The following is a 24,183-nucleotide window of genomic DNA, read 5'->3' on the forward strand; positions in this document are numbered from 1 at the left end:
ACTCGAGCACGCAGCGCATCTTGTGTATATTAGTCACAATGGAGCGTCCCATAATCCCGCATGTTTGGTGAGGCCCTACTAATTCTTTGATTACCCCTTGAAGTCGCCGTGCTAGTACTTTCATTAAAATTTTGTAATCACAATTAGTTAGTGATATCAGTCTATACGAAGAAACTAATTTTAGCTTCTCAGAGTGTTCTGTCTTAGGTATCAAAACTGTATGTGCTTCACTAAAGGACCTAGGGAGGACATTAAGTTTATAAGCTTGATTGAAGACATCTGCAAGTACTTGGGATAATTCATTTTAGAACTCCTTATAAAACGAAGCACTAAGCCCGTCCGGCCCTGGAGATTTACCAGGATTCATTTTATCTATGGCCCTTTCTACTTCCGTTGGCGTTATAGATAGCTCTAAAGCTGATTTGGTGTTATCTGACAACTTCGCCATTCTGCTAAGGAACTACTGCTTAAATTCCTCTGAATCAATAGGCGTGGCAGCGAAGAGTCCTTCGTAGTGTTTGCCAAACGCTCGTCCTATGCTCTCATTGTCTGAAACTTCGATACCGTCGACTTCAATGGCATCTATGTGATTTCGTCTGGCATGACTTTTCTCTAATCCAAGCGCTCGCTTCGTCGGGCGATCATCTACAGTCATTGATGTTGCTCTGGCTCGCACTAGCGCTCCGCGATAGCGTTCCTCCTCATATACCTCTATCCTATGTTTGATACTCCGCAAATCGTCACCATATACTCCAGGTTTTTCACATTCAAGAGCTGTTAGTCTCTCAAGTGTTCGTCTAAGCTCTTTCTCATTCTTCTTAGATTCAAAAGATAAAACGCTAGATCTCTCTATTGCTTTTATTTTGATTCGCTGCTTGAATAGCTCCCATTCATCTCCTATTTTGTCCATACACTCTATGTTAACATTAGTTATTTCTTTAATAACTGATGCGCTAAACTACTCATCCCTTAAGAGGTTAGAGTTCATTTTCCACTGTTCCCAAGAAAAGGCGTTCCTTTCTTTTTTTGACCCAATATTGCATTTTACAAGACAGTGATCGGAAAAGGAAACAGGGACAACATTATAACTGCTACACTGGGATATCGCATCTTCAGTAAGGTAAAGTCGATCCAATCGGGCATTGCTTGTGCCTTGAAAGTGGGTATACTTCACATCTCGGAAGCTATGCAAACACTCCGCTACATCTACTAATTCGTGTTCAATAATCACCTGTGCCAGGACATCACTGCTTCTATATCTTTAACGCTGCGCCTGCTTGATCTATCACTTTCATTCAAGACACAGTTGAAATCACCCATGAATAAGAGTTTCCTACCGGTACACATATGTTGTCGTAAATTGGAAAAAAAACCCGATCTTTCCTGGCCAATAGTTGGAGCATAAACACATATAATGCGCCATTCAGTGTCACAATAAACAATATCACACCATACTACTCGGCCTGAAGAGCAAGAAAAGACATTTTCTATGACTAATCCTGGCAGTTTTCTAACAAAAAGAACACATCCCCCTGATGTGCCTATGGCCTGGCTCACAGTGGCAAAATACCGTGATGTATAAACTTAAGCACCATGCTCCCAGTCTCCTCCTCGCCTTCAATTTTCGTCTCCTGCACTGCAAGCACAGCCAGATTTTCTTCCAATAACAACCGGTAGACTTGGCTTTGCTTCTTCTTTGAAGCCAAGCCTCTAACATTCAGCGTGGCGAAGCTAAATGATACTTGACGCGCCATTACAACCATGTGGAGGAGTTAGGCCCGGAGCATGGCGCTTACCTTGCACGTCTAGCGCTACGCTAGACGCCTCCAGGACCGTTCGACCGACCGGTTTCACTGCACAGTAGAATTGAATTGTTCACAGCTTTTTTGTCCGTGGTGCCACCAGCTCTTATTGCTCTCATGCTGGTGCGTCTGCCAGTCGGCGTCTTTGCCGGTGGTTCTTCCACGCTACTTGCATTGTTCTTGTCTCCCGTCTTCACAGGTTCTTCCAATGGTATTTTAATGGCTCAAACGGCACCGCTGGGCCAAGAGACGCGGCTGGCGTTGTACGTGTTTCCGTCTATCTTCATGTCGAAACCAACGCCACAGGAGGCACCATCGACAACTTGGCCTTGCTCCGACGCATGGGCAGACGCTCCGGCTACTTCACAGCCTGTGTCTGTCACTGCATTGTCAGCTGTCTCGGTCGATACAGCTGCAGAACCTGGTCGAGTGTCCACAGGTGCCGGTGTAGATTCGTCTACTGATGTTGCAGATGCGGAGTTCAAATTTTCTGCGACTTGATCTCCGCAACCTTCAGCCGCGTCCTCTGCTTCTGTCACGTCCATAATGTGCTCTGACGCATCTTCGGCCTCCGCTGATGCGGTCACTGCAGCGTACGAACGCACGCATTCCGCGTCTCCATGCCCGAAACGCCGGCAGCGCGAGCACCGAGGCACCTTACACTCGCGACGCACATGTCCTGTTCCGCTGCAAACAGGCATTGCATAGGCCGACCTGGGGCTACCACTAAGGCTAATTCACCGGCGACTCGTATTTGATGAGGTAGGTCCTCGACTTTCATACCGCTTTTCAGCTTAATGAAAACAGTGCGGGTCGTCGAATTCTTCTCATTTACTCCTTCCACACGCCAGCGTTCCCGGGTCACTTCTGTAACTTTCCCGAACGCTGCCAACGCCGTGCGGACATCTTCGTTCGAAATGCCGTGTAACAGCCAGTGAAGCCGCAGCCTCACCTTCTGCTCCTGAGGGTCGATAACGAGGCAGCGGCGTCCCTTGACCTGGAGTTCTTTCAGTTCAGTCAACCTCTTCGTCGCCTCCTGGCTGTTAAAGGTGACGGCCCACACATGGTTGATCTGGTAGGCGCCCAATGCAATTACGTCGGGAAGCAGTCGTTCCTTGTCCAGGGCATCTCGGAAATCTTCGACCTTGAAAGACCTCACTCGAATATCACCGTGCAAAAACACTGTGTTCAAAACAATACGTCCTGTTGGCAGATTCGGCAAGATGATCTCATAATCTTTGTCACTTTCGTCTGTAATCCTGTTTCCGCGGTCACCAAGGACCGCATTTGCCGCTCCGCGGGAGCCCATGATTCCTGCGTCCGACGCGTGCGAGTGCCGGCGAAAGAATGGCCACTATACTAACGGTAGGTGGTAAAAAACATTTATTTCAGAAAAAGTTTACTAGAGAGTGCCGACGTGGCCCATCGGCGTGCTAGAGTGGCAAGACCCTATTCCGGGACGCCAGTGGAGCTGGAAGCTGCCCGTGCGCGCTCCACCAAGGAGCGTCGTGCAGCCAAGGTAGAGCAGCCGAGCAGGTGCTCCTCCCAAGCCTCTCTAGTTGGGATAGGAAAAGGGGATGAGAAAGGGACGGGATTAACTGGGCACGATGCTACGACGTGATATGTGTCGGCGAGCACATGACAGGTCGAGCAGGTGCCATTGATTTCCGGCAAAAAGTGCCTGGCGACCGCCGGACTGATAAAGGTGTTCGTCTGCAGGCGGCGTAGCAGTCGTTCGTCCGCTTTCTCCAAACCGCGTGCGGGGTCCGGGTAGAGGCGGCGCGAAGCCCGGTAATAAGCCAAAATTTCGCGAAAGCGCGTCAGGTTGGTATTGCCAGATTCCGTCTCGGGACATGGAGGGGCAACGGCCCGGACAGGAGAAGCGCGGGCAGCGGCATTTGCCGCCTCGTTGCCGGGCAGGCCCGAGTGGCCTGGGGTCCACACTATACGAATGGGATGAGGGTTAAAGCGCCAAGAGGCTGCCTGTAGTAGGCTAGCCGCCAGCGGAGCAATGGAACCCTGAAGGTACTGAGAACAGGCCGAGCGCGAGCCCGTCAGGATGGTGCGTGAGGCAGGGTGAGAGGCGGCCAAAGCTATGGCAACCTCTTCAGCGTGCGTTACTGTGTCTGCTCGAAAGGGGAGGCCATCTACGTGTTTGCCCTCTGTAATCACGGCAGCCGTGAAGTGACCCGAGGGGGAGGGACCCGAGACGTCCACGTAGAAAACACCAGGACGATCGGAGTGTCGCGTATGAAGGGCCGCGGCGCGTGCTAGTCTACGGCCAGGATGGAGGTCAGGGTTCATATTACGGGGTAGAGGTTCCACCCATAGCTTTTGACGCCAGAGCTCTGGTACCGGCTGCAGAGGGTCTTGGTCAGATATCGGGTTAAGGCCAAGTCTGTGTAGAAGACGGCGCCCTGAAGGCGTCTGCGACAGTCGATTGATTTGGTTAACGCGATGAGCTTCGCGCATCTCTGCAAAGGTGTTGTGTACCCCCAGAGCCGTGAATCGGCTGTTGGAAGTTGCAATAGGTAGGTCCAGAGCGCGTTTGTATACTGAACGAAGAAGGACGTCCAGCTGGTGCTCGTGTCGACGACGCAGGCGAAGGTAAGGCAAGGCGTAGAGGACGCGACTGGTCACAAACGCGTGGGCCAATCGGAGGGACTGAGACCCGCGGAGGCCGCCGCGCTTGGTAGAAACTCGCCGTATCATGCGGCTCACCTGTTCGCTGGTGCGTCTGAGGCCTGCTATTGTGCCCTTTGGATCAAAGGACGATGTGAGGTGAAGGCCAAGAACCCGAATATTTTGCACTGACGGGACGGGCCCGGACGGAAGAAATATTTGAGGCGGCGGTAGCGGAGAGACTGAAAGAAGAGCCGATTTAGCTGGAGAGCACTCCAGGCCGCATGAACCTGCGTAGGTGTCCACCAGAAGGGCAGCCTTTTGCAGGCGTTCTTCGATTTGCGCTAAGGAGCCGGTGTTGGTCCAGATTGTGATATCGTCCGCATATAGTGCGTGTTGTATTCCCTCGACCTCGCTTAGAAGAGAGGGGAGGTTCATCATCGCCAGGTTAAAAAGCAGAGGAGACAGGACTGCCCCTTGAGGTGTACCCCGCGTGCCTAATAAGTACGGGCCGTGTTCGGTAGAATTAAGGCGAATGAAGGCGGTGCGATGTGATAGAAAGGCGCGAATGTAGTTGAAAGTCTTCTGTCCGCAGTTTGTGGTAGACAGGTTAGTGAGTATAGTGCTGTGTTTGACGTTGTCGAACGCCCCGCGGAGATCGAGAGCGAGCACGGCTTTATCGTTATGGCGCATAGTAGTCGGCTCTATGATATCGTGTTGAAGCTGGAGCAGGACGTCCTGCGCCGACAGATGCGGGCGAAAGCCAAACATCGTGTCGGCAAAGGTGCTCCTGGCCTCCAAGTAGGCTGAAAGGCGTTCGCGAACCATGGTTTCCATGAGTTTGCCTGCGCAAGACGTAAGTGAGATGGGTCTCAGTGCCTCAATACTAACGGACTTTGCCGATTTAGGAATGAATGTCACGACCGATGTGGTCCATTCCGTTGGAAGCGGAGAACCGTCCCATATCGAATTTATAAGCTGGAGTAGCGAGAGGTGTGCTTGGTCGGGAAGATTTGCCAGGAGTGATACTGTGATTCCGTCGCGTCCAGGGGCCGTGCCCCGTCGCATTTTCGTGAGTGCAAATCGTAAATCAGAAAGCGTGTATGGGGCGTCGAGGTCGGTGTTAGGGGCGCCGGAATACGTATATGCTGGGCCTGCGGGATCAATTGTGCGGCAGATGTAGCGGTCACAAAGTTCTCGCGCGAGTTCATCCGTAGTGCCCTGAAATGCATGCAGAACACGGTGGAGCTGGCGTTGCGTTTCTCCCCTGGTGGTGGAGGGATCGAGAAGGCTTCTAAAGAGTCGCCACGCACTCTTAGAGCTCATATGGTTTGCAGCCTTCGAACAGGTGTCTGCCCAGTTAGCATCGGAAAGTTGTGCGGAGTATGCGGCCGCCTCTGCAGTGAGCGCCTCAATGCGAGCGCGAAGTTTCCGATTAAGTTTGTTGCGTTTCCAGCGCCTTATGAGCCCGCGGCGAGCGTGCCAAAGATGTAGGAGGTGTGGATCGATTGCAGGAGTCAAATTAGAGGTTGCAAGGGTGCGAGTGTTCGCTTGTTTTATATGAAGAGCGTATGATGCCCACGCTGCATATTCGGTCGAGGAGAGGCCGGCGGGGAATGGTTGCATTCTGAACTGAGTCCAATCGGTGAGACGGGCTTGGCCCCAGTGTTGGCGCATTTTCTGCCGCGGTGTGAACGAAATGCGGAGTAAAAAGTGACCGCTGCCTAGGTTTTCGCCTAAATTTTCCCATGTAGCATCGCGGATGTGACGGGTGAGGGAGAGGTCGGGGCATGTGTCTCACGTGACCGAGTTGCCGGAACGTGTGGGTTGTGCCGGATCGGTAAGAAGCGTCAGGCTCAGCGAGGAAATGAGCTCCTTGAGCTCTCTGCCCCGGGCCTTCTCGTAGTGGTAGCCCCAGTGAGGGCTGGGGGCATTAAAGTCCCCGACAATCACCAGTGGTTGTCGGGCCGCTATACGCAGTGCCCGATGGAAGAGATGCGCAAACGAAGCCCTCGCAAGGCGAGGGGGACAGTACACGTTTAAGATATGTATTGATGGTTGGCCCCTCCGCTGAGACAGCACTGATATTATGCAGTAGTCGTAAGGAAGATCCAGATCGAGGTCGATCTGTATCGCCGTGTAAGCTTTATGCACGAGGAGGCATGTGGTGGTGCCGCCTACATAGGAGCAGTATCCAGAAAGGGATGGAGCAGGGCCAGATTCTTGGAGCGCCAAGACGGCCGGCTGAGAGCCAAGTGAGCTGAGGAAAAGGGAAAGATGTGAACGCTTTCGCCTGTTCCCGAAGCCTCCAGGGTTCCACTGTATGATCTCGAATTTAGACGCAATGTTTGAACGGGACGTACGATTGGTAGCCATTGTGACTGTCCTAGGTTTTATATTTGGTCCTCCATGTTCCGCTCGGAATCCTCAGAGGCAGGGAGGGGCACGGAGGCCGGATTGTCCGACGGCGGGGTGGTGGTAGCCACCTTACGACGACGCCGTGGAGCTGTACCCTCACTGCTCACCGAGCAGGAGCGGGAACGCGATGCCTTGAGTTGAAACTGGGTGATTGCCCAGGCTTGAATAGCCTGGGTAACCTCTACTACTATGCATTGGACCGAGAAGCTCGTGAGGAGCTGATTAATCGAAGCTTCGACGTGCGTGAGGCGTTCCTCTACGCGCGGGGTGTGCTCTTCGCTAGGGAGAGTTTGGTTAGCGGGCAAGAGAACCTGAGGTGCCCCAGGAGCCTCAAGAGCTTCTGGAGTAGATGTAGCACCGGTTACGAGTGCTGGAGTACACATGGCTGCTTGAACCGGCGGTTTAATGGGAGTGGACTTAGCGCGAGGACTAAGCTTGGACGTAGCTGGCGTAGCCGCCTGGACAGAGGAGGCAATACCGGATGGCCTTGCAGTACACTGTTGTTGGGGTTGAAGTCGCTTATTTAAGAGTTCGAGTTGTTTAGTTAAAAGAGAATTTTGCTTTTGAAGTGCCGCAACTTGCTGGCGAAGGGCCGCAAGTTCGGGAGAAGGAGGATCGACAGAAGGGGGTGAGAGAGGCTTAGAAGCAGCTTTCCCTGCCCAACTGCTCACCTGAGGTACCGCCGCTGGTGCTTCGAGCGGTGGGAATGCTTGAGAGTCGGCGTGGAGTGGTGGAGCCGAATGATGCAGGTTTGTGCTGCTGTCTGGCTGTGACGAACATGAGGTGGTCCCTCGAGGAGATGTTGAGGGCTGCTTGCGTTTCCGATATTTTCGGTATTTTGCCGTGCAGCCACTGGTCCCAGTCTCATGGGCGCCGTGGCAGAGGAGGCACTTGGGGTGGCAGTCGTGGGCATTGAGACCTGCAGGTGCGGGGGTTCCACATTTGGCACACTGGGTTGGAGCGGCGTGAGGGCACTGAGGTGGTCGATGACCGATGGTACCGCACTTGGTGCATACAGGGACCGTTTTCTTATAGGCGCGGATATACGTCGCCACGCAGTGGTAGAAGAGGAAGCGGGGTAACTTCGTGCCCTCGAAAGTCACCACCGCCGCCGCGGAATCTCCGAGTTTGCGGACCGCAAGGATAGTACCTTGAGGCCAATACAGTTCAGACTTTATCTTTTCCGGGCTTTCAGCAGGGTTTACATTGATGACGCCCTTGCATGTATCCCCTGGTGCCTTGGCGTGACCTCGAACGGGCAGCTGCTGATCCCCCACTTGCAGCTGGAAGTCCCCGAGGAGTCGCTGTGCCATAGGCAAAATGGTGGTGCTACAGACCAAGATGTTCTGTTCCCAGATTGGCCACACTTGAATTTGCGTGGTAGTCCGGTCGCCGAGGTAGCTGCGGATGGCGTCGCCCGCGCGATCGGCCGGGACAAATGTGCGTAGCTCGCAGGGAACGCGAGGTTTCAGCACTACGATGTAGTCGTCGCGAGAGAGGCGAGGAGTTTGACGCGGACGCCACTTGCGTTGCTTCGCTGGCTGCGAGGACGGAGCAGAGGTAGGCACACCGCCGGAGGTATGGCGCGCCGGCGTTCCTTGCAAGGCTGGGGAATGGTGGCCCGCCGTGGCGTCTCGTTGTTGTTGAGACGCAGACTTCGATTTCGCTTGCTTGCGTTGCCACAGTTTCACCATGTCGTCGAGGTATTCATCTTCTGATGGCATAGTGTTTTCGGAGGATGAAATCTCCATGGACAGCATTTGGCTTGAGGTAGGATCATAGCCCGTAACCACGTTAGCGGCCGCCATCGCCGGGCTGAGAGCCCTTAGCGAGGCGGCGTTGTAGCCGGGAGTGAAGGACGTCCCTCAAGTTGTCAAAACTGGACCCACCTGGACGAAGGTGTTGTCTAGGCGAAGCGGAGAACTTGGCGGTGACGATAAATCCAAGTTTCAGGGGTACCAAGGTGGATGTCCGCAGAAATAGCAGAAAATCTACGGAGGCGATGTGGAGTGCGTCCGTCACCATCGAGCGCTCGCAGCGCCCCCCCTCCTATACTAACGAGGATGAGCGTATACACGGCAGACACGGCGGTGTTGTCAGCGAGATCACAACTCTAGCGTGACATGACTGTTTCAGTGGGAGAGAAAAAACAAAAAACGAAGACAGCTCGTGCTAGAGCTTCCCTATTATATTAGCTAACTCTGGAGGAGATGGAGAAAACGAAGCTAATTTGCCGAATCGTACACAGCAGTGCACGCTCAACTTCCACCCTATGATAACTAATAGATAAAAAAATCACTGCTCCCCGTCGGGGAATCGAACCCCGGTCTCCCGCGTGACAGGCGGGGATACTGACCACTATACTAACGAGGATGTGCGTATACACGGCAGACACGGCGTTGTTGTCAGCGAGATCACAACTCTAGCGTGACATGACTGTTTCAGTGGGAGAGAAAAAACAAAAAACGAAGACAGCTCGCGCTAGAGCTTCCCCATTATATTAGCTAACTCTGGAGGAGATGGAGAAAACGAAGCTAATTTGCCGAATCGTATAGCAGTGCACGCTCAACTTCCACCCTATGATAACTAGTAGATAAAAAAATCACTGCTCTTCGTCGGGGAATCGAAGCCCGGTCTCCCGCGTGACAGGCGGGGATACTGACCACTATACTAACGAGGATGTGCGTATACTTTTTTTTTCTTTATTGCCTGTTTTTGGCTCACGTAAACAATACACATATTAACTGATAATTACACAACACAATCCAAAACATTGTAAAAACCGTGGCTCAAACGATGTGGCCACGCATCTGTTAAAATGTTTTTATCGTCGATAGTAATTCGACGCGTGGCAACCATTCTGGGGGGAATTCCTGCAACTTTTGTTCATCCACGAAATTTCTTATATACTCTTTGAAGTACTGGGTGGGTGCTCGTGCATCTACATCAAAGAGCATGGCTGCCATTCTGGATTTCCAAATGCTATGAAGAGCCATAAGCAATATCATATCATATGGGGTACCGTCGTCACTTTGTATTTGCAAATAGCGGATGCCATATGCATCAATGGGGAAGTCTTTTTTGATCGTGCGCTGGAGCACGTCCCAAAGAAAGATTGCATCCCAGCAGTCAATGAATACATGCTCAATTGTCTCCTCCTTTCTGCATACTATGCAATGCGTGCCCCAAGGAACGTAGAACCCCTTTGCAGCCATCCAGGTTTTGACGGTCAGCGTACCGGTATGTAATTTAAAAAAGAAATTCTTAGCACCTGGCGATATTTTCATCGCCTTGACGCGCTTTAGTACGGTGTGGCCATGGCATACACTGTAAAGGGACCGATACAAAGGCACTGGTAAAAACACATCACATAGGTCCTTGTACAACCTTCTTCGTCGGACTTGACTCAAGTATTCAAGTGAAAACCGCACTGACAGAAACCTACAAGAAAGTACAACTTCGCCGAGAAAGCCATAAACACCACCAGGTACGCTGCAGGTTGATACAACCATGTTAGGCAAGTGTTGCCCCAGGCGAAGTTGACAGACAGTGCGAAGGAATGGGTTGTCGACGTCTCTAAAGAAACAAAATCGATTGACTACCTGTCTTAAAAACAAATGCGACAAGCCGAGTCCTCCATTTCGCACTCGAAGAAATAAATTGGTCCGATTCGATCTTTCCCAAGACGATTCCCACACAAAGACAGCGAACACACGGTGAAATTTTTGGATGTTTACCCTTGAACAATGTAAGACTTGTAAGATATACCAAATTTTACTCACTAAGAATATGTTGCAAATTGTGGCTCTAGAAAACATAGACCAATTCCAGCCATTCCACTTGTTCACTCTTTCCCGCAGGTTATCCACTTGGCTCCTCCAGTACGAGTCGCTGTCTTTGTAGCATTCGAGGGGGGCACCCAAGTATTTCACCGGTGTCGTAACAAACCTTATGCTGGCAAAACTGTCTGGGGTTTCTGCCCAGTCACCGTGCCAAAAGCCAAGGCATTTTCCCCAGTTTACAGCGCTGCCACTTGCAGCACAGAAGTTAGTAACGCATTTGACAGCATCTGCTATGGTGTCAGAGTCCGCGCAAAAAATGGCAATATCGTCCGCATAAGCCAACAGTCGGACTTCAACCTCGTGCAGCTTAAACCCACGGACACAGTCATTCTCTATGACACTTAAACAAAAGGACTCTATGTACAAACAAAACAATAGTGGTGAGAGAGGACAACCCTGACGGACCGAACGCTTGACTGGGATGCGCTTCCCCACCACCTTGTTAACGATTAGCCGCGTTGAGCAGTCTCGGTACGCCATGACAACCCCCTCTTTGATTATTTTCCCTAAATTCACATAATCTAGGATGCACAGCAGAATTTCATGAGGCACCCTGTCAAAAGGCTTCTCGAGGTCGATTTGCAGCATTGCGACTCGCGCACCAATAGCGTCGCAACATTCGAGGATGCTCCGGGCCGCGTGTATATTCGTGAGGATAGTTCGACCTTTAATGCCGCACGTCTGATGCGGCCCCACGAGCTCCGTAATGACTGTTTGCAACCTTTTAGCTAGGATTTTCATGAATATCTTGTAATCTCCATTAGTGAGGCAGATTGGGCGGTAAGAATTTACTTTGCGCAGTGCAACGGGGTCTTCCGATTTTGGTATAAGAACAGTGTGAGATGATGAAAAGGACGGGGGTAATATTTTCAGCTCGAATGCCTCATTATAAACGTCCGCTAATACTGGTGTTATTTCTAACCTTAAACAGTTATAAAAGGCGGAAGTCAGACCATCAGGGCCAGGGGATTTCCTCGGATGCATACTTTCAATAGCACTGTTAACTTCCTCTTCCGAAAAGAGTTCCTCCAATATTTCTTTTGTATTATTTTCAAGCTTTGGCATCAGCGTTAAAAATATTTTTAAGTGATCGACATCAACTGAGCTGGCGGCGAATAAACCATTGAAGTGCTCAAAGAAAGCACGCTCGATAACATCTGCGACATCGCTGACTTCACCCTCGTGTTCAATTTCTGTTATCTGATTACGTCGCGCATGCCACTTTTCTGAGCCCAACGCCCTTTTTGACGGTGCTTCTGCCGTTATCAGTCGCTCGGCTCTTGCCCGAACCATAGCACCGCGGTATCTTTCGACATCGAACCGCTCAATTTTACTTTTCAACGCGCGAATATCTTCAAGAAACATGCCGGGCATTCTACATTCTTCGAGGAGCAATTTTTCCAGGTTTCTGCGCATGAGCTTTTCTTCTGCTCCCTTTTCTCTGCTTATAGCGCTCGAGCGTTCCAAAGCCTTCAATTTAACGACCTGCTTGAAGTTCTCCCATTTTTCTCTAAACGTCTTTTTACTGCGAACTTTCATTTTTTCAACTTCCATCATTACTTCCTCCATAAATTTTTCATCACTCAGCAGATTCGAATTAAATTTCCATAGTTGCCACTCGAAGGCCCTTTTCGTTTCTTTCGTGCTAGCTACTACAAAGCTAACCAAGCAGTGGTCACTAAATGAAACGGCGTTAACACGGTATGCCTTGCAAAGCGGTACCAATTCTATACTCATGTGCACGTACGCCCTATCTAGTCGGGCATGGCTGGCTGCCTGAAAGTGGGTATACTGCATAGTCCGGACACCACCGAGACATTCGGCCACATCCTCCAAACCATGTTCTCTTACTATATCGCTTAAGACAGCCGTACTTGCATCCCTGTAATGTCGTTCGCTAGTTTTGTCTTTGGCTGAAAAGACGCAGTTGAAATCGCCAATAATGATTAGGAGCCTATTACAATTGGTATACTGCTTTAGTTGTTCGAAAAATATGCGTCTTTCGTCAGTGACAGTCGGTGCGTACAAGCATATCACGCGCCATTCCAATCCCGAAAACAAAAGATCGCAAACATTGAGCCGACCAGACGGACATGACGTTGAGGCTTCTACTTTAGCACCCAGACTCTGTCTGACGAACAAAACGCAACCGGAAGAAGTCCCTATGGCATGGCTAACTATAACAGAATACCGCGGCAGGAATTGGCGCACCATGCCCCCAGTTTCATCGTCACCATGGACTTTAGTCTCTTGGACTGCCAGTATGTCAAGGTCGAGGTCGCTTACTAGCCGATAAAGTTGACATTGTTTTCTCCGTGAGGCCAGGCCACGCACATTTAAAGTGGCCACACGGATTGAATTTTCTATTTGCACCATTGTAAGGCTACGAAAAACCCAGGGGCATGGCGCTTACCTTACAAGTGCAATTCCTTCCTGAACGCCTTGTCCCAGTACAGTCAAGTTGGCGAAGGCGGCGTTTCCGCCGTCTTGCGCTCCGACGAAATGTTTGGCCGTGGCCGGATGCTAGGCCGCCGAGCGGGAGTCGTCTTGGCGGGTGGTTCGTCCGGCGAGGCAGCAGTGGTGCCCTTGTCTTTTTTCCCTTCGTCACGGCGACGCTTCCCCGTCACAGTGCCACTGTCGTTTTCAATCCCAGTCATCGGTTCAGCCTCGGAGGGGGTCTCGTCTGCTGAGCCAAGACACGTGTCGCCGGTGCTGCTTGCATCCACCTTTTCACTACTTTCGCCTACGCCTTCATATGGAAGCCCGGCGTCGGGCTTACCTGGTGCTTCACACACGCCCTCTTCTTGACGGAATGACGACCCATCTTCCACAACAGAGTTCGGGTTAACTCCTGCTTTTTCTTCCGAGTCTGCTTCGTCCATGAGGTGCTCCAGTGCATCACTTTCCTGCGCTGGTCCAGTCACACTGGCATATGTCTTCGCGCAGTCGGCGTCATCGTGGCCGAAGTGGCGACAACGACTGCAGCGGGGTACTCGGCAGTCGCGACGTATGTGACCGGTACTCCTGCACCGTAGGCACAACGGTGCACGGCCTGGAACGACAACGAGAGTCAGCTCTCCGGCAATCTTGAGCTGGTGCGGAATGTCATCCACCTTGACGTCGGAGTGCAGCTTTAGTCCCACAGACCGCGTCGTTGAGCCCTTTTCTCTGATGCCCGGTGCTCGCCACTTCTCCCGTTTCACTTCGAACACTTTCCCATAGGGAGTCAAGGCAACACGCACGTCTTCGTCGGTCACGCCGTGCAGCAACCAGTGAAGCTTCAAGCGAACCTCGCGGTTATTTGGGTCAATGAGCAAACATGGGCGATCCTTTACCTTCACATCGATGGCGGAGAGCAACTTCCGAGCAGCCTCGGCACTCGTCAGTGTCACAGCCCATACGTGGTTCATTTGATACGCCCCCAACTCCAAAACGTCGTCGAGCGCACCAAGCTTGGCCAAAGTGTCCCTGTAGTCTTCGACGCGGTAAGGCCGGGCTCTCGGATCACCATGCATGAAAACGGTATTCGCAGCGATGCGTCCGGAAGGCAGATTGGGCAGAATCACCTGATAATCGTCGGCGCTAGGCGCAAAAACCCTGTTACCGCGGCCCGGTCGGGCCGCTGATACCGCTCCGTCGGAGCCGAACATTCCGCGACCGTATCGCTCGAAAGCCGGAAGTGGAATGAGGATGTGCGTATACACGGCAGACACAGCGGTGTTGTCAGCGAGATCACAACTCTAGCGTGACATGACTGTTTCAGTGGGAGAGAAAAAACAAAAAACGAAGACAGCTCGCGCTAGAGCTTCCCCATTATATTAGCTAACTCTGGAGGAGATGGAGAAAACGAAGATAATTTGCCGAATCGTATAGCAGTGCACGCTCAATTTCCACCCTATGATAACTAATAGATAAAAAAAATCACTGCTCCCCGTCGGGAAATCAAACCCCGGTCTCCCGCGTGACAGGCGGGGATACTGACCACTATACTAACGAGGATGTGCGTATTCACGGCAGACACGGCGGTGTTGTCAGCGAGATCACAACTCCAGCGTGACATGACTGTTTCAGTGGGAGAGAAAAAACAAAAAACGAAGACAGCTCGCGCTAGAGCTTCCCATTATATTAGCTAACTCTGGAGGAGATGGAGAAAACGAAGCTAATTTGCCGAATTGTATAGCAGTGCAGACTCAACTTCCACGCTATAGTAACTAATCGATAAAAAAATCACTGCTCCCCGTCGGGGAATCGAACCCCGGTCTCCCGCGTGACAGGCGTGGATTCTGACCACTATACTAACGAGGATGTGCGTATTCACGGCAGACACGGCGGTGTTGTCAGCGAGATCACAACTCCAGCGTGACATGACTGTTTCAGTGGGAGAGAAAAAACAAAAAACGAAGACAGCTCGCGCTAGAGCTTCCCCATTATATTAGCTAACTCTGGAGGAGATGGAGAAAACGAAGCTAATTTGCCGAATTGTATAGCAGTGCAGACTCAACTTCCACGCTATAGTAACTAATCGATAAAAAAATCACTGCTCCCCGTCGGGGAATCGAACCCCGGTCTCCCGCGTGACAGGCGCGGATTCTGACCACTATACTAACGAGGATGTGCGTATTCACGGCAGACACGGCGGTGTTGTCAGCGAGATCACAACTCCAGCGTGACATGACTGTTTCAGTGGGAGAGAAAAAACAAAAAACGAAGACAGCTCGCGCTAGAGCTTCCCATTATATTAGCTAACTCTGGAGGAGATGGAGAAAACGAAGCTAATTTGCCGAATTGTATAGCAGTGCAGACTCAACTTCCACGCTATAGTAACTAATCGATAAAAAAATCACTGCTCCCCGTCGGGGAATCGAACCCCGGTCTCCCGCGTGACAGGCGCGGATTCTGACCACTATACTAACGAGGATGTGCGTATTCACGGCAGACACGGCGGTGTTGTCAGCGAGATCACAACTCCAGCGTGACATGACTGTTTCAGTGGGAGAGAAAAAACAAAAAACGAAGACAGCTCGCGCTAGAGCTTCCCATTATATTAGCTAACTCTGGAGGAGATGGAGAAAACGAAGCTAATTTGCCGAATTGTATAGCAGTGCAGACTCAACTTCCACGCTATAGTAACTAATCGATAAAAAAAATCACTGCTCCCCGTCGGGGAATCGAACCCCGGTCTTCCGCGTGACAGGCGGGGATACTGACCACTATACTAACGAGAATATGCGTATGCACGGCAGACACGACGGTGTTGTCAGCGAGATCACAACTCCAGCGTGACATGACTGTTTCAGTGGGAGAGAAAAAACAAAAAACAAAGACAGCTCGCGCTAGAGCTTCCCCATTATATTAGCTAACTGTGGAGGAGATGGAGAAAACGGAGCTAATTTGCCGAATCGTATAGCAGTGCACGCACAACTTCCACCCTATAGTAACTAGTAGATAAAACAATCACTGCTCCCCGTCGCGGAATCGAACCCCGGTCTCCCGCGTGACAGGCGCGGATTCTGACCACTATACTAACGAGGATGTGCGTATTCACGGCAGACACGGCGGTGTTGTCAGCGAGATCACAACTCCAGCGTGACATGACTGTTTCAGTGGGAGAGAAAAAACAAAAAACGAAGACAGCTCGCGCTAGAGCTTCCCATTATATTAGCTAACTCTGGAGGAGATGGAGAAAACGAAGCTAATTTGCCGAATTGTATAGCAGTGCAGACTCAACTTCCACGCTATAGTAACTAATCGATAAAAAAATCACTGCTCCCCGTCGGGGAATCGAACCCCGGTCTCCCGCGTGACAGGCGCGGATTCTGACCACTATACTAACGAGGATGTGCGTATTCACGGCAGACACGGCGGTGTTGTCAGCGAGATCACAACTCCAGCGTGACATGACTGTTTCAGTGGGAGAGAAAAAACAAAAAACGAAGACAGCTCGCGCTAGAGCTTCCCATTATATTAGCTAACTCTGGAGGAGATGGAGAAAACGAAGCTAATTTGCCGAATTGTATAGCAGTGCAGACTCAACTTCCACGCTATAGTAACTAATCGATAAAAAAAATCACTGCTCCCCGTCAGGGAATCGAACCCCGGTCTTCCGCGTGACAGGCGGGGATACTGACCACTATACTAACGAGAATATGCGTATGCACGGCAGACACGACGGTGTTGTCAGCGAGATCACAACTCCAGCGTGACATGACTGTTTCAGTGGGAGAGAAAAAACAAAAAACAAAGACAGCTCGCGCTAGAGCTTCCCCATTATATTAGCTAACTGTGGAGGAGATGGAGAAAACGGAGCTAATTTGCCGAATCGTATAGCAGTGCACGCACAACTTCCACCCTATAGTAACTAGTAGATAAAACAATCACTGCTCCCCGTCGCGGAATCGAACCCCGGTCTCCCGCGTGACAGGCGCGGATTCTGACCACTATACTAACGAGAATGTGCGTATACACGGCAGACACGACGGTGTTATCAGCGAGATCACAACTCTAGCATGACATGACTGTTTCAGTGGGAGAGGAAAAAAAAACAAAGAAACCTGGCGCTAGAGCTTCCCCATTGTATTAGCTAACTCTGGAGGGGAAGGAGAAATGAAAGTTTATTTTGCCGAATGGTATAGCAGTACAGGTTCTCCTTACACCCTATGGTAACAATGGATAAAGAAATTATTGCGTGACAGGCGGGGATACTGACCACTATAATAACGAGGAGATGCGTACGCGTGACAGATACGATGGTGTGAAGATGCGCGCAACAAATTACGCTGATGGCCAAGAGAACTAGATAAATTTGAATGGAAATCTTGCAGTAGGGAAGGGAAGCACTTGTGAAACGCAAGCGCTGTTAACCTAGAGTAACTGCATACATTTCCTCTATATTAAACTTTTGACAGCAATTAACCTTTTATATTAACCCTTTGAGCTCCTTTGGCGCGAGATGATGTATGATGGACTCTTCGCGCGAGTGCACGCATAAAATACTAATTTAGTATAGTGAACGGAAAAGTAATGGCCTCGCTTTGGTTCAGTGAAGTCCTGTCAGACTGGACGATTTATCTAGCCCAGATGTGAGGTTTCGTATACATAAAGCCGACGAAGGTTTTGAGGCAGGCTTCGTTGTTCCCGAGTTATTTGATGCAATACGTAGCGTATGGGTGACGCGGATGCTATGCTGTAAGGCAGCTGGAGCGCACTTCGCGGAAAGAGAAACTGACGATTGGTGCACATGGAGCGTCGATTCTTGATTAGAAAGTATGTATGACATTTGAATGTGCACGCATTTTCGCACTGCTTTTCTATATAATTTTCGCGAGGAAGTGCGCACGAAACGTAATAATAATAATAATAATAATAATAATAATAATAATAATAATAATAATAATAATAATAATAATAATAATAATAATAATAATAATAATAATAATAATAATAATAATAATGTAGTGAATAAGAAAGACGTTGATACCATCAGGTCAGCTATCATCAGCACAAGAAAAAAGGCACGAGATCGGCGATCAAGCACCGTCATCTGGGTTCGCCTGCCTTCCTTTAGAGCTACCACCCGCTTGCTGAGTCCTTAAATAAACCCCTTTTACATTTGGTGGATCGTGCTGGGTAACTGCATCACCTACACCCTGGAACTCCGATCCCGGACCCTGCCGTCGACCATGCAAGTTGACGCTGCCCAACAGACAGCACCTCTCGCGGCTCCTACTTGCCCCGGCCCGGTTCACCAGCGAGACCCCCCGATCTTTTCGGGCGCCGAAGACCAGGACGTCGAGGACTGACTGTCATCCTACGAAAAAGTCAGTGGACCAAACAGGTGGGATGACGGTGCTAAGTTGAGCACCGTCAACTTTTACTTGGCTAATGTGGCGAAACTGTGGTACACAAACCACGAATCCGAGTTCGAGAACTGGGCCACTTTCAAGCAGGCAATATCCTCGGTTTTCGGTCGCCCTGCCGTGCGGAAGTTGCGCGCCGAACAACGCCTGCGCTCACGGGCACAAGAACCTGGCGAAACGTTTACCGCCTACACCGAAGATATACTCGATCTCTGCAAGCGCGTCGATGCCGCAATGAGCGAAAGTGCCAAGATCCAGCACATTATGAAAGGTGTTGATGACGACGTCTTTCAAATGCTCCTGGCGAAGTCTCCTGGCACGGTGTCTGAAGTGGTAACTCTGTGCCAGAACTACGACGAATTGTGACGGCAACGAGCTCTCACCCGTAGTCCATTTCAGCCTAACCAACCACTCGCTGCACTGGACGTCGTACCTGACCACTCCCGCCTTCTAGCACAAATGGAAGACTTTGTGTGTGAGGAGGTCGCACGTCAGCTTTCCCTCCTGCCGTTTTGTCAGCGCCAAGAGCTCCCGCAGCAGCAGCAAGAGCAACCACCGACACTGTTAGCTCCCATGCTCCGACATGCACTTCAGGACCAGATTGCCGAGGCTATGCCAGTGCCCTTTCAGCAGCAAGTTGTCGCCGCGCCTCTTACTTATGCTGACGCAGTAAAGAGGCAGCAGCCACACCAGCCCTCGCCGTTCAATGGACTGCCGCATGTCACCGCTCCTACTCAGTCTTCCGTCGCATGGGCTCCTCCCCTCGCTACCACAGCCTCGACTCAGCCGTATGCCGCGTGGGCGGCGCCCCTTACTGCAAATGCCTGGCGAACGCGCGATAATCGGCCGATCTGTTTTGCGTGCGGCGGACCTGGCCATATCTCCCGATACTGCCGTCGTCGCGTGCCCGCCTACACAGACGTCCGACCACGAAGCAACTACATGGACCGACCACCTTTTGGTCATGAAAGTTTGTATCGTCAGTCAAACACGTCTTCCCGTGACTATCCAGCAACTTCGTCTCGTCGCTCACCTTCACCCAATCGACGCTCCTTTTCACCCATGCGTCCACGACCAGCCCCTCAAAATGAGGGAAACTAGCCGTCGCAGTTCAAGGGGCAAGAACTGCGCTATCGAAATCTTCAAGTCCTCGCACCTTGCCGTCAAATATCGTCGAAGTTTTTGTAGACGGCGCCCATGCATACGCTCTTGTGGATACCGGTGCCGCTGTGTCTGTTATAGACGCCAAACTTTGCCGTAAGCTCCGAAAGGTGACCACGCCGCTTGATATGTTCTTACGTGCAGCAAATGGAGAACCTGTTCGACCTATAGCCGCCTGCACTGCCCGACTAAAAATTGCGGAGGACCACTACATTGTTGAGTTTATCGTCCTTTCCTCGTGCTCTCATGACATCATACTTGGCTGGGATTTCCTATCCCGTAATCGTGCCGTTATAGATTGTGCCCGTTCCGAACTTGAACTGCTTCCGTTCTTCGACCAGCCCTACGACCACACTAATCAAGCCGCGCACAAGCTAGTTGTCAAAGAGGACACTGAGATTCCACCGACAACAGCTGTTTTGCTCCCTGTGGTCTCCGACGGCATGCGTGGTGAAGTAGCATTTTTCGAGCCATCAAGCCTCTTTCTAAGTCGGAAACCACTTCTGCTCCCTTATTCAGCCCTCTCAATTTCTAATGGAGCCAGTGCTCTCTGCCTTACCAATCCCTTTCCGCATACCATCAAACTGTTTAAAGGCGAGTCTCTTGGATGCGTACAGCCCATTGATAACGGACCAATTTTTACCGTGCCGCAAGAATCATCCCAAAGTGACCTCACCGCCGTCAGTGCTCTTAACCACTCTCATCTACAGGCTTCAAAAATGTTCGATTCGGCGATCGCTGACGGACTGTCACCATCTAAACGATCTGAACTCCTTTAACTGCTGTACCAGTACCGCGAATCTTTCGATGTTGTTCAACCTTCACTTGGTCGCACTTCTACCACTCTACATTACATCGATACCGGCTCCCATGCGCCACTACGACAGCGACCATATCGTGTTTCTGCGGCAGAACGCCAAGTTATTACCGAACAGGTGAACGATATGCTGCAACGTGGCGTCATTCAACCTTCACAAAGTCCATGGGCCTCACCTGTAGTGCTCGTTAAAAAAAAGGATGGTTCCGTTCGCTTCTGCGTGGATTACCGGCGCCTAAATAAGATCACTCGAAGAGACGTGTATCCTTTACCCAGGATTGACGATGCCCTTGATACTTTACAAGGTGCCGAGTTTTTTTCATCATTAGATTTGCGCTCAGGGTACTGGCAGGTCCCCCTTGCAGATGCCGATCGACCAAAAACAGCCTTCGTGACACCGGATGGTCTGTATGAGTTTAATGTCATGCCCTTCGGCCTCTGCAATGCGCCTGCCACCTTCGAGCGCATGATGGACTCGGTTCTTCGGGGTATGAAATGGCAAATCTGTCTCTGCTAGCTCGACGATATAGTCGTCTTTGCGCCAGACTTTGGAACACATCTCGAGCGCCTCAAACACGTCCTCACGTGCCTGAAGAATGCTCAGCTCCAACTCAACCTCAAGAAGTGTCACTTCGCTGCTCGGCAACTTACGATTCTCGGGCACGTCGTATCAAAGGACGGTATACTTCCAGACCCGGCTAAGTTACGTGCTGTCGCCGACTTCCCCAAACCAACGACTATGAAGCAGTTACGGAGCTTCGTGGGGTTATGCTCCTACTTTCGCCGGTTCGTGCGCAACTTCGCCTCTATCATTGCGCCTTTGACCAAACTTATAGGCAGCACCACTGATATTTCGTCATGGTCTTCTGAGTGTGACCAAGCCTTCTGTACCCTTCGTCGTCTCCTCACTTTGCCACCAATACTGCGTCACTTCGATCCTACGGCAGCAACTGAGGTCCCCACCGACGCCAGTGGTGTCGGCCTCGGTGCGGTTCTCGCGCAACGCAAGCCTGGATTCGTTGAGTATGTCGTCGCCTACGCCAGCAGAACTCTTACCAAGGCTGAATCAAACTACAGCGTCACCGAGAAGGAATGCTTGGCGATCGTTTGGGTGCTTGTCAAGTTCCGCCCATACCTTTATGGCCGTGCTTTTGATGTAGTAACGGACCACCACGAATTATGCTGGTTATCTTCGCTTAAGGACCCATCGGGTCGTCTTGCCCGTTGGGCTCTTCGGCTTCAAAAATATGAAATTCGCGTGGTATATCGTTCCGGCCACAAGCATGCCGATTCTGATGCACTGTCACGATCTCCCCTATCCCCGGACATCGCATATGTTTCCTCGGACAACACGTTGTCAGCGCTTGACGAGGACACCATCTCTTCTGCACAACGCAATGACCCATGGATCGCTTCGCTTCTTGACGCGGTATCCGAGGCACCGACACTTCCAACCACTCGAACCCTGTGCCGCCAGGCTCCGCACTTCAGTATTCGAGATGGCCTTTTGTACCGGTGCAACTATTCAGCAGATGGTAGGAAATGGCTACTAGTCATTCTCCGAACGCTGCGCTCTACCATCTGCGCGTCGTTTCATTCCGATCCGTAATGTGCTCACGCCGGTGTTTTCAAGACCTACGAGCGCCTACGAAAAAGGTATTACTGGTGCGGAATGTTTACCTTCGTCCGCCAGTTCATTCGCGGCTGCCACGAATGTCAGCGGCGGAAAAGCCCGCCACATCCTGCAACAGGTTCATTGCAGCCACTTCCATGCCCAGACCGCCCATTCGACCGAGTAGGAATTGACCTCTACAGACCACTACCATTAACAACGGCAGGCAACCGATGGGCTATCGTGGCAGTGGATCATCTAACACGGTACGCTGAAACTGCTGCTCTCCCCACAGCTGCAGGACAAGACATCGCAACTTTCATACTCAATCGTTTTGTGCTTCGTCATGGTCCTCCTCGAGAACTACTCAGTGACCGAGGGCGTGTTTTCCTCTCCGATGTAATACAAACACTTCTTCAACAGTGCCATATGGTTCACCGGAAGAGTACAGCCTACCACCCACAGACGAAAGGCTTGACTGAGCGGTTTAATCGTACTCTGGGGGACATGCTCGCTACGCATGTCGCTTCTGATCAAACAAACTGGGACCTCGTTCTCCCATTTGTTACATACGCGTATAACACCGCTACGCAAGCCACTACCGGGTTTTCCCCATTTTTTCTCCTGTACGGTCGCGAACCATCACACACCATCGACACTTTACTGCCATACTCGCCAGATCCCTCCGAATACAAGCCTGTCTCGGAAGCCGCTCGTTACGCAGAAGAGTGCCGCAAGCTAGCCAAGCGGCTTACTACATCCGACCAACAGCGCCAGAAGGAGATCCATGACGACGACCATCGTTCTGCACCAACGTTCGTTCCTGGAGCACTTGTATGGCTTCATGTACCGCCCTGCGCCCCTGGTGTATCACCCAAACTACTCTCCAATTATCATGGTCCCTACCGCGTGGTCGAGCGTACTTCACCCGAGAACTACGCCATTGAACCCCTCACGCCACCGAGCGACCGTCGTCGGCGTGGACGTGATATCGTTCACGTAAACCGCCTGAAGCCGTACTTTGACCCGCTTGTCCCCACATGTTAGATCGCCACGATGGCTTCAACTTTTTCGCCGGGGGTAATTGTAGTGAATAAGAAAGACGTTGATACCATCAGGTCAGCTATCGTCAGCACAAGAAAAAAGGCACGAGATCGGCGATCAAGCACCGTCATCTGAGTTCGCCTGCCTTCCTTTAGAGCTACCACCCGCTTGCTGAGTCCTTCAATAAACCCCCTTTATAATAATAATAATAATAATAATAATAATAATAATAATAATAATAATAATAATAATAATAATAATAATAATAATAATAATAATAATAATAATAATAATAATAATAATAATAATAATAATAATAATAATAATAATAATAATAATAATAATAATAATAATAATAATAATAATATCAATAATAATAATAATAATAATAATAATAATAATAATAATAATATAATAACTGAGGTGTTGCGTCCCATAGCTTCGAGGTATGTGTGAGAGACCTCGTTGTGAAGGGTTACGGAAATATTTTAACCATCTGGTGTTTAATGTGCGCTCACATCACCCATTGCACGAACTTCTACGATTTAGTCCTCATCGGAACGCGACGTCAGCAGCCTGGTTCAAATCGGCAACTTTCGGGTCTGCAGCCGAGCATTGTGGCCACTGTTCCACCGAAGCGGACTACGTAAACTGCTACGAACGGGAACGAGCCCATTGCACTCCTGTTATCATAGTCCTTGAGAGCGAAGCTCCGCTGCGGTGGTCTAGTGGCTAAGGTACTCGGCTGCTGAACCGCAAGTCGCGGGATGAAATTCCGCCTGTGGCGGCTGAATTTTCGATGGAGGCGAAAATGCTGTAGGCCCGTGTGCTCGGATTTGGGTGCACGTTAATGAACTCCAGGTGGTCGAAATTTCCGGAGACCTCTGGTACAGCGTCTCTCATAATCATGTTGTGGTTTCTGGACGTTAAACTCCACATATCAATAAATCGTGAGAGCGAGAGATAGAGAGATAGAGAAACAAAGACAAGCATTTATTCATGCAGGCCG

At 50.7% G+C, this 24,183-nt stretch overlaps 2 non-coding genes across 2 annotated transcripts; both read right to left on the reverse strand.

The window, feature by feature from the left end:
• Positions 1-9,143: 9,143 nt before the first annotated feature.
• Positions 9,144-9,215, reverse strand: TRNAD-GUC (transfer RNA aspartic acid (anticodon GUC)). The gene has a single exon. It is a non-coding gene; the product is annotated as a tRNA-Asp (tRNA).
• Positions 9,216-15,837: 6,622 nt separating this feature from the next.
• Positions 15,838-15,909, reverse strand: TRNAD-GUC (transfer RNA aspartic acid (anticodon GUC)). Its single transcript has one exon. It is a non-coding gene; the product is annotated as a tRNA-Asp (tRNA).
• Positions 15,910-24,183: the final 8,274 nt, after the last annotated feature.

The sequence above is a fragment of the Rhipicephalus microplus genome, chromosome 9, assembly GCF_043290135.1.
Source record: "Rhipicephalus microplus isolate Deutch F79 chromosome 9, USDA_Rmic, whole genome shotgun sequence".
In the NCBI taxonomy this organism is placed as follows: domain Eukaryota; kingdom Metazoa; phylum Arthropoda; class Arachnida; order Ixodida; family Ixodidae; genus Rhipicephalus; species Rhipicephalus microplus.